Raw genomic sequence first — 11016 nt, 5'->3', positions numbered from 1 at the left:
TCCGTCGCCGCTGGGGCAAAATCACCGAAGTACAACTACAGACAAACCTCGCACTCAACCCACCGACCAACCCCTCCAACCCCGATGGTGTGCGCACCCTCAGACGATGGATGGACGACTGTACCAAAACCTTAGCCCCGGTGAAAAAACAAACAGTCAAAGACACCAGCAAAAGAGCCAACTGGTTCATCCCGGAACTCCTAGCGTCAAAGCGCACCTGCCGGAATTTGGAGAACATATGGCACAGCGAGAAGTCGCCGGGCAGCCGCGCAGCCCACAAAGACGCCATCCGCAACCACCACCACCTCATCAGGACCGCCAAGAGGATCTCCTTCAAAGACCGCCTCGACAACAATGCACACAACAGCAAGGAGCTCTTCAACGTCGTGAAGGAACTCTCCAACCCCCAGCTCTAACGCCAACGACATCCCGCCGTCGCTAGCCCTGTGCGACTCCCTCGCCACCTTCTTCCACCGCAGATCACCGACATCCATGATAGCTTCAACCCCCGGATGACCCTAACAGGCCCCAACACGCCGGAACCCCCACACCCCACCGACTATGACCCCCTGACAACCTGGGCCAACGTGAGCATCGAAGACACAATCAAGACCATGGACACAATCCACTCCAGCTCGCCGTCTGACAAAGCCGGCAGCTCCATCGCACCCCACCTACGCAACATCATCAACCTCTCCTTTGAGACCGCGACCTTCCCTGAAAGCTGGAAACACGCCGAGATAAACGGCCTACTGAAGAAACCCAAGGCGGACCCGAGCGAACTGAAAAACTTCCGGCCCATCTCTCTGCTTCCGTTCCCAGCTGAGGTAATCAAGAAGATAGTCAACATCCAGCTCACCTGCTACCTCGAAGACAACAGCATCCTGGACCCCTTCCAGTCAGGATTCCGCAGCAACCACAGCACCGAGACCACCCTCATCGCTGCCACAGACGACATCAGGATCCTACTGGACAACGGCGAGACGGCGGCCTTCATCCTTCTGGACCTCTCCACCGCCTTCGACATAGTCTGCCACCGCACACTACACACACAACTCCATGATGCAGGGATCCGAGACAAGGCCCTGGACTGGGCCCCCTCCTTCCTCTCCGGCAGAACCCAGAGAGTCCGCCTCCCCCGTCCCGATCCGAAGCCTCTGAGATCATCTGCAGCATCCCGCAGGGATCCTCCCTCAGCCCGATGCTGTTCAACATCTACATGGCGCCTCTTGCACGCTTCGCCCGACATCACGACCTCAACATAATCTCCTATGCCGACGACACGCAACTGATCCTCTCCCTCACCAAGGACCCCCTCACAGCCAAATCCAACCTCCACCAGGGAATGAAGTCCGTCGCCGACTGGATGGAGGATAGCCGCCTTAAGCTGAACACAGACAAGACGGAGAGCCTCATCCTCGGGCCCAACCCCTCAGCATGGGATGACTTCTGGTGGCCCGCATCGCTAGGGACACCCCCCGCATCCACCAACCACGCACGCAACCTGGGAGTCATCCTCGACTCGAAACTCACCATGACCAAACAAGTCAAAGCTGTCTCCTCCACCTGCTTCAACATCCTCCATATGCTCCGCAAGATCTACAGATGGATCCCGACAGACACAAGGAAAACAGTCACCCAGGCCCTAGTCAGCAGCAGACTCGACTACAGAAACGCCCTCTACGCCGGAGCCCCGACCAAGCTCATCAACAGACTGCAAAGAATCCAGAATGCCTCTGCACGCCTGATCCTCGACGTTCCGCGCCGCGACCACATTCACCACCCACCTGAGGAACCTGCTCTGGCTCCCTGTCGACAAAAGAATCTCCTTCAAGCTCCTGATCCACGCACACAAGGTACTCCACAAGACCGGCCCAGCCTATCTCAACAGTCGACTCTCCTTCTACTTACCCAACAGGAAACTCCGCTCCGTAGACCTCTCCCTGGCTACCGTCCCACGCATCCGTAGAACCACAGCCGGAGGCAAATCCTTCTCCCACCGCGCCGCCAAGCCCTGGCACACCCTCCCTCTCATCCTACGACAAACTGAAGACCTTCTAACCTTCAGGAGACAACTCAAGACCTGGCTGTTCGACCAGTAGCAACAGCACCCCCCCTCTCCCCACCCTCAGCGCCTTGAAACCCTTGCGGGTATGTAGTGCGCTTTACAAATTATTTGATTGATTGATTGATTTGAGGGGCTCTGCTCATGCATGGGCACCCTCTCACATGAAACCCAGCACCCTGCCTTCAGGATTGTTAAGGCCTGCCATGGGGTGACTTATAGGTTTACATGTGTAGTGATATGGAGAGATATAGGTAACCTATATCTCAGTAAGGGGTGCCTACACCACCTTACCCAGACTGCAGGAGCAGACCTGTGGTGTCATTTTGGAAGGCTTCCCAGGGGTGGCACAGTACATTCTGCAGCCTCTGGTAGGCCTTTGGGGGTACCTATGCCCTAAGTACATAGTGTACCATATACTAGGGACTTATAAGGGTACCCCAGAATCCAATCTGGAGTGTACCTGAGGTACTGGGAATCAATTTAGAGAGAAGGCTGATAGGCTGGGGTTCTGATTCGCAGGATTCCAGCCAGACTAAGTCGAAAAACAGTGTAACATCAGCAAAAAGTGGGGGTAACTATAAGAAGCAGATACTACTCTCCAACATGACCCCCACCCAAATGTCAGGACATTAAACTAACCTTGATCAGTTGAGTCTTCATGTTCTAAGTGAAAATATCTGGAGAGTCCTTTTGCATTGGCATGGTTACTCCCAGGTCTATGTTTCACTGTATAGTACATCCCCTGTAGGGAAATGGACCACCTAAAACGTTTGGGGTTTTCACCCTTCATCTGTTTTAGCCATGAGAGGGGCTTATGGTCTGTCTGAACAATGAAGTGAGTGCCAAACAAGTATGGCCTCAACTTCTTCAGAGCCCAAACCACAGCAAAGGCCTCCCTCTCAATGGCTGACCAACGTTTCTCTCTGGGGGTCAGCCTTCTGCTAATAAAAGCTACTGGCTGATCCTGACCTTCATCATTCAATTGTGATAACACAGCCCCTACCCCCAACTCAGATGAATCTGCTTGGACAATGAATTCTTTGGAGTAGTTAGGACTTTGCAGAATGGGAGCAGTGCACATGGCCTGCTTCAGGTCATGAAATGCCTTTTGACAGCTAACTGTCCACTGAACTTTTGTTGTCATTTTCTTAGAAGTTAAATCATTCAAGGGGGTCACTATGGATCCATACCCCTTGACAAACCGATAGTACCCAGTCAGGCCCAAGAAAGCTCGCACCTGAGTCTGGGTGGTTGTAGCAACCCAGTCTATGATGGTCTGGATTTTGCTCTGTAATGGTTGAACCTGGCCTCCACCCACAAGGTGGCCCATGTACACAACCTGACTCTGCCCTATCTGGCACTTGATGGCCTTGATAGTGAGCCCTGCTTTCTGCAGGGCCTCCAAAACATTTCTCAGGTGGACCAGGTGATCCTCCCAGGTGGAGCTAAAGACAGCAATGTCATCTAGATATGCTGCACTATAGGCTTCCAGACCTGTAAGGACTTTGCTCACCAACCTTTGAAAAGTCCAGGTGCATTTTTCAAACCAAAGGGCATCACCATAAATTGGTAGTGCCCACTAGGGGTAGAAAATGCTGTCTTTGGCTTTGCATCATCAGCTAGTCTGATCTGCCAGTAGCCAGCTGTCAAGTCAAATGTGCTCAGAAACTTGGCTGAGGCCAAAGTGTCCATAAGCTCATCTGCCCTTGGGATTGGAGGGGCATCAGTCCTAGTGACTGCATTGAGACCTCTGTAGTCTACACAAAACCTGATCTCTCTGTTACCACCCTGGGTGTGAGGTTTAGGTACTAAGATCACTGGACTAGCCCAAGGGCTATCTGAGGCTATCTGAGGGTTCAATTACTCCCAACCCCAACTTGCCTGTAAATCTTATTTTTAACAGGCAGACAGTCCCCAGTGTCCACTTCATGAGTGCACCAGGTAGTCTGACTTGGAGTCAGTGCAAACATATGTCTGTACTGATTGAGAACTTTTCTGCAATCAGCTTGCTGCTGGAGAGTGAGGCTGCCTGTCAAGGCTACACCATCTACTGATCCATCATCAGGGTTCTGTGAGAGCAGGTCAGGGAGTGGATCACTCTCTTCCTCCTGTCCCTGATCAGTAGCCATGAGCAAGGCCATGTCTGCCCTGTCAACATATGGTTTCAGTCTGTTGACATGGAGCACCCTATGGGGGCTCCTGGGAGTTCCAAGGTCTACCAAGTAGGTAACCTCTCCCTTCTGTTCAACAATTATATGGGGGCCACTCCACTTGTCCTGGAGGGCATCTGGGGCCACAGGCTCCAACACTCACACTTTCTGCCCTGGCTGGTAAACAGTCAGCACAGCCTCTTGGTCATGCCAGGCCTTTTGGAATTCCTGGCTAGCCTCAAGTTTTTTGGTGGCCTTCTTCATGTACTCTGCCATCCGGGAGCAGAAACCAAGTACATAGTCCACAATATCCTGTTTGGGAGGTTTGAGAGGTAACTCCTATCCCTCCTTCACTAGACACAATGGGCCCCTAACAGGATGTCCAAACAGAAGTTCAAAAGGGCTGTAACCAACCCCCTTCTGAGGAACCTCCATGTAGGCAAATAGAAGGCAGAGCAAAAGTATGTCCCTTCTGTGCCTAAGCTTTTCTGAGAGACCTTTAATCATGCCCTTTAAGGTTTTGTTGAATCTCTCAACTATACCATTGCATTGTGGGTGATAGGGTGTGATGAATTTGTAATTCACTCCACACTCCTTCCACATAGCAGTCAAGTAACTAGACATGAAGTTTGCATCTCGGTCTGATACTACCTCCTTAGGGAAACCCACTCTGGAAAATACTCCCAGTAGGGCTCTTGCCACCACAGGAGCTGTGGTGGTCCTAAGTGGAATTGCTTCTGGGTACCTAGAGGCATGGTCCACTACCACCAGGATAAATCTGTGCCCAGAGGCTGTCTGAGGATCCATCAATCCCCACCCTCTCAAAGGGAACCCCCCCAACAGGTAGTGGTATCAGGGGGGCCTTTGTGGTTTCACCTGCCTTCCCACTGGCTTGACAGGTGACACAGGAGCGACAAAACTCCTTGGTGTTTTCAGACATATGTGGCCAATGAAAGTGAGGGACAATTATTTCCCAAGTCTTGTTTTGGCCCAGGTGACCTGCTAAGGGAATATCATGGGCTAATGTCAATAGGAAGCCCCTAAACCTCAGAGGTATAACCAACCTCCTGGATTGAGGCTCCAGTCTCTTCGGAGGCGTGGGTTCGAATCCCACCGCTGCCACCAATGTGAGAAGTTGGCCTGGTATATGCTGTCCACTAGTTATAGTGGGCCCCTTGCACCAGTCCAAACAACCCTTATTGATGATAGGTTAAAGACAACCCTTATTGAAGGCTATCCTAGTGGTAGCTATGGAGAGCAGCCTTCAGGCTAAGTCTTGAAGGAATGTAAAGCAGCTTGTTTTACCAGTCTATAATCTCTTGAATGACCAAATGAAAGGAGAACCACACCAGATATATATATAAAATATCGGGGCCCGATTCACAGAATTAACTTAAGACAAAATCTTAAACTTACTACTTTTGGTATTCACAGGATTTTGTCTTAAGTTAATTCTGTGAATCGGGCCCTAACTATTTATTCCTAAATACTCCCTACTAATCTCTTTATGAGAATAGAGGTCAAAGCATATACGTTACAAATTAATCAAAATATCACAGTAAATTAGCACAATCTACACTGGGCCCCAGGGGGGGACCAAACCATATATTAAGAAAGTGGTATAAGAACCACGACTGGACTAGACACAATGCCTAGAGCATGTAGAATCGCTGGGACCCCAAGGAACCACCCAAGGCAGTGACACAGGAGATTGTTAGACCATGAGAAATTACTCCAACTGACCAGGTAGTGGTCAATCAAATTGCACTTAAATGGGTAGTGGCGAAGTATGAAGTATGAGGATAGGTGTATAACTTCACCATAAGGTGAGCAAGGAAGCAATTCCTTTTTGTTTAGTTACCCTCACACACCCTGGTGGTGTCATGCTTCATCATCGGGTCATCCCGACGCCTATAAGTTGGGGTGGGCTCAACCACAGTGTTGGGAGCTCTTTGGAATAGTTGAGGACCAGGGGAACATTAACCCCTTCAGTGCCCGCCCCTTTCCCCGCCCTGTGCCGGCCGTTGAATTAGCGGGCGGGGTCTATGACGAGCTGGACTCGTCATGGGCACAGCGCCACCGCGGCCCATGACGAGTCCAGCTCGTCATGGGCACTGAAGGGGTTAAAGATAAAAAACTTCAGACAGATCCCCGGTTTCCCTTTGGTCTTGGGTCTGTCAGTAATAGTAAAAAATCTTTAAAAACGGGTCAATGGGAGTTTTATGCTCCTATGACCCTAGTGCCAATATGTTTCAGTCCCTATGTGGCCTTGAAGATCCTTGACTTTCTTCAGGGCAATGGTTATCCACCCTGGGGGACAGAGAGGGGGGGTTCCCTATCCTGTCAGTGAGTAAAGGGCAGAGTAGCTGCTCCTTATGTGTGTGACAGATAATTAATCTATCATGCGTGGTTCTCCATCTGTGAAGAGAACAAAGAAAAACAACATACAACATTGTTTGAGCATATTGTGGTATTTCCATGATGCTGTTTCCCATGTACATGCTTTGGAAAGAGACCTAACAAACATATGCCCAGTGACTGCGCAAAGTAAAAGTGTTCAATCTCGTCCAAAATTGTGCCACTCACATCTCTATCTGTACATAATATTGTTACATGACAGATTATTTGGTGGCGATTTTGCTTGCATACTGACACTAACTGCATGCCAGGGTGTGCGTATTACAAAGTGTAGAAAACCGTATATCAATCTCTGTCATCACATCTGCCATATCCATAGTGAGGTATAAAATTACAAGGGTGCAACTGCCACTGTAAAAGTACTCTTTACACTCATGAAAACATATATACATATTTTCTCACCCAAACTTTGGAGAGTAACCGTGTCTCAGGGGACCGTTCGGCCTGTCAGGGTAGCTCTGTAGTCAAACCCTATAGTGTGCCCCATGAGGGAGAAGAAGGTTGAGTAAGTGACCGCTGTAAGGGATTGCTCAAAGCGGAGCCTCCGTTATACGGAACTCCATGGATGGAGATGTTTGAGTGCCCCGTGGCCCCTCTTACTCAAAGGGTACTTACTCCGTCAAGAGTCCTGCCCCGCCTGATACCCTGCTTGGTCCCCGGCTTGTGCAAGTTGATGTCGGGTATCGGCGTATTTGTACTTCCAGCTTGAGCGGGAAACTACTACTGATTGACAGCGCCGCCCACCACATGACGTCGACGCGTCGTAGTAACGTTATGCGCGTTGATTTCTGAATCATGGGAATTGTAGTTATGGGCGATCTGACACCGAGAGTTTAAGGTCCTAGCTTAGCCTACCTGTACGTGAGCTATTTTGAAGACCAACACATATGGACATCCAATCCTTACACAATCAATATATGCAAATGGTATAGATATATTGACAATGTCCTTATGATTTGGAAAGGAGATATTGCCAGCCTCAACGGATTCAAGAACTGGATCAACAATCTGAATCCCCACCTTCATTTCACCATGACTATTATGCACAGAGAACAAATCTCTTTCCTGGATGTCACCTTGACAGCGGCAGGGGGTACCCTTGTTAGCTCTCTTTACACGAAACCCACTGACAAAAATAGTTTGTTAAGATTCAACAGTGCACACCCACGCTCCCTTAGGGAAAATCTGCCGGTAGGCCAATTCTTGAGGGTGCGTAGAAATTGCTCTGATCTTCAAACTTAAGGAAAAGAAGCTGAGATTCTCACCACAAAATTGAAACAAAAGAAATATCCAACCAAGATCATAGAGAGAGCAAACAAAAGAGCACGCAATACTCCAAGAGAGGCCCTATTAGAAACGCACATAAAAACTCAACCAGATCAATAGATATGCGTTACCACGTACAACTCCTCATCTAATGACGTGAAAAAAATAATCAACAAAAAGTGGCCTATTTTAACCCCTTCAGTGCCACGCCCTTTCCCCCTCCTGTGCCGGGCGTTGCACTAGTGGGTGGGGCTCATGACGAGATAGTCTCGTCATGGGCACAGCGCAACCGTGCTCCATGACGAGACTATCTCGTCATGGGCACTGAAGAGGTTAACATCTAACAAACTTCCCTATGAGAAACCTATGTTCTCTTTAAAGAAATACACAAGCCTGAGAGATTCACTTGTACATACTGACACGCTGATACCCACAACCACGAGTCAGCTTACACTTTGGAACACTCCACCAGTCATGGGGCATTACCCCTGCGGGTCTTGTGTAGCTTGCCCATTCACAGAACGCACTAAAAACCTGGATCTGGGCCTACACTCCCCGTGGGAACAAAGATCACACACAAACTGTAATTCTGAATCAGTGATCTATTTAATCAAATGCCCATGCAATTTATTTTATGTAGGCATGACTAGCCGTAAGGTCAAAGTCCGCATTAGCGAACACAGAAGCACGATACATCGTGCAGTAACAGCAACAAAACTTACAGCACATTACAAAGAAAAACAGCATAAAGACACAGAGATCAAATGGACTATTATAGAGAAAATTAAAGGCACTGGTAACGTGCATCGCAGACTCTTAGAACGAGAACAGCGGTGGGTATATCGGTTGAAAACCCACGAAAGGGGGCTGAATGACTGCATACCTTGGAGTCAACTGAATAGATGAATTATTCAGGCACTCCGCTTTCTTTCTACAAATGACCCTCTATCCCGTGAAAAAGGTTGGTTGTTATTTTGCACCATCTTAATGTATATTATGAATATCCCACATACAGCCATGAACCTATTCCAACACCGCTCAAGTAGAGGCACGATCTGCAGCACACACATATCATCTGTGCATTCCAAATACACTGCAGTTCAATATTTTCGACTAATAAGATCCCCAAAAAATATATGCAGATAGATACGATCTGCAGCAAATACATCTCCCATGCATTCCTAATGCGCTACAGTTAAATAATATTTTGACCAGCAGGACTCTAGATATATGTATGTATATTAAAACTCTGACTAGGTATGCATCCCCATCTAAAAAAAAAACGATGCCTGGGCAAAATTCGCCTTAAAGTCTCAGTGCCAGATTCCCCATAACTACAATTCCCATGATTCAGAAATCGACGCGCGTAACGTTACTACGACGCGTCAACGTCATGTGGTGGGCGGCGCTGTCAATCAGTAGCAGTTTCTCTCTCAAGCCGGAAGTACAAATACGCCGATCCCCGACATCAACTTGCACAAGTTGGGGACCGGGACCGAGAAGGTTATCAGGCGTGGCAGGACTCTTGAGTAAGTACCCTTTGAGTATGAGGGGGCACTCAAACATCTCCATCTCCATCCACGGAGTTCCGTATAACGGAGGCTCCGCTTTGAGCAATCCCTTACACCGGTCACTTACTCACCCGTCTGCTCCCTCATGGGGCACACTATAGGGTTTGACTACAGAGCTACCCCGACAGGCCAAACGGTCCCCTGAGACACAGTTGCTCTCCAAAGTTTGGGTAAGAAAATATGTATATATGTTTTTATGAGTGTAAAGAGTATTTTTACAATGGCAGTTGCACCCTTGTAATTTTATACCTCACTATGGATATGGCAGATGTGATGACAGAGATTGATATACGGTTTTCTACACTTTGTAATACGCACACTCTGGCATGCAGTTAGTGTCAGTATGCGAGCAAAATCGCCACCAAATAATCGGTCACGTAACAATATTATGTACAGATAGAGATGTGAGTGGCAAGATTTTGGACGAGATTGGACACTTTTACTTTACGCAGTCACTGGGCATATGTTTGTTCGGTCTCTTTCCAAAGCATGTACATGGGAAACAGCATCATGGAAATACCACAATATGCTCATACAATGTTGTATGTTGTTTTTCTTTGTTCTCTTCACAGATGGAGAACCACGCATGACAGATGAATTATCTGTCACACACATAAGGAGCAGCAACTCTGCCCTTTAGTCACTGACAGGATAGGGAACCTCCCCCCCTCTCTGTCCCCCAGGGTGGATAACCATTGCCCTGAAGAAAGTCCAGGACCTTCAAGGCCACATAGGGACTGAAACATGTTGGCACTAGGGTCATAGGACCATAAAACTCCCATTGACCCGTTTTTTAAGATTTTTTACTAACCCTGGCAGACCCAAGAATAAAGGGAAACTGGGGATCTGTCTAAGGTTTTTTATCTTTAATGTCCCCCTGGTCTTCAACTATTCCAAAGAGCTCCCAACACTGTGGTTGAGCCCATTCCAACTTATAGGCGTCGAGATGACCCGATGATGAAGCATGACACCACTTGGGTGTGTGAGGGTAACTAAACAAAAAGGAATTGCTTCCTTGCTCACCTTATGGTGAAGTTATACACCTATCCTCATACTTCATACTTCACCCCTACCCATTTAAGTGCAATTTGATTGACCACTACGTGGTCAGTTGGAGTAATTTTTTGCGGTCTAACAGTTTTATGTGAGAGGTTTTACTCCAACCCAGGATCCTCTAGGCACTGGCAAAAGTCTTTCCATAGCCTCTTTGTGTACAGAGTGACACAGGAGACCCACGGGGATGTGTGCAGTGTGAGAACACAGCCGAGAGCCTCGTACAATGCAATAAGAAAGTCACGGTTGGTATTTTAAAGAGTAAGGACACTTAGAGGATGACCAGAAACTAATCCTTTTGGACTTAGAAGGTTCTAGGGCCAGCACCTATGGGAGCACCGGAGTACTTGTGTTACCTAACCCAGGGAAGCCGGGTGCATGGGTGTCAAATGGTGTCGGGCGTCTTCGTCAATTTCAATGGTGCAAAGTGCTGCTGCCGTGGAAGAAGAGAAGTGTCCGAGGAGATCCAAGCCTGGATCGAAGATGGGAA

The sequence above is a fragment of the Triturus cristatus genome, chromosome 4_2, assembly GCF_964204655.1.
Source record: "Triturus cristatus chromosome 4_2, aTriCri1.1, whole genome shotgun sequence".
Taxonomy (NCBI): domain Eukaryota; kingdom Metazoa; phylum Chordata; class Amphibia; order Caudata; family Salamandridae; genus Triturus; species Triturus cristatus.
The sequence above is the reverse complement of the archived record's forward strand: the minus strand, read 5'-3'. Positions refer to the sequence as shown.